The sequence below is a fragment of the Primulina huaijiensis genome, chromosome 6, assembly GCF_012295235.1.
Source record: "Primulina huaijiensis isolate GDHJ02 chromosome 6, ASM1229523v2, whole genome shotgun sequence".
Lineage (NCBI taxonomy): Eukaryota > Viridiplantae > Streptophyta > Magnoliopsida > Lamiales > Gesneriaceae > Primulina > Primulina huaijiensis.
This window is the reverse complement of record NC_133311.1, coordinates 8,573,589-8,573,839: the sequence shown is the minus strand read 5'-3', so window position 1 is coordinate 8,573,839 and position 251 is coordinate 8,573,589.

Sequence of the window (251 nt, the reverse complement as noted above, 5' to 3'; positions counted from 1 at the left end):
TCAAAACTATCTAAGTGTTTAAATTAAATTTGAAAACTGTCAAAGTTATATCAAGATCATCATAATTATAATTTATGAAATAATTTGAGATGATCAATTCAAAGCTTATTTCAGGTAGTTAAATGTACACGGCCTTCAGAAATTCCTAGTAAGAGTCTCAACTCCATATCCTCACAGGTTAATAAATGTTTCAATTTATGGCAACGATTTCTCTCATGGAGTTGGAATACAGATAAATGCTCAGAAAAATG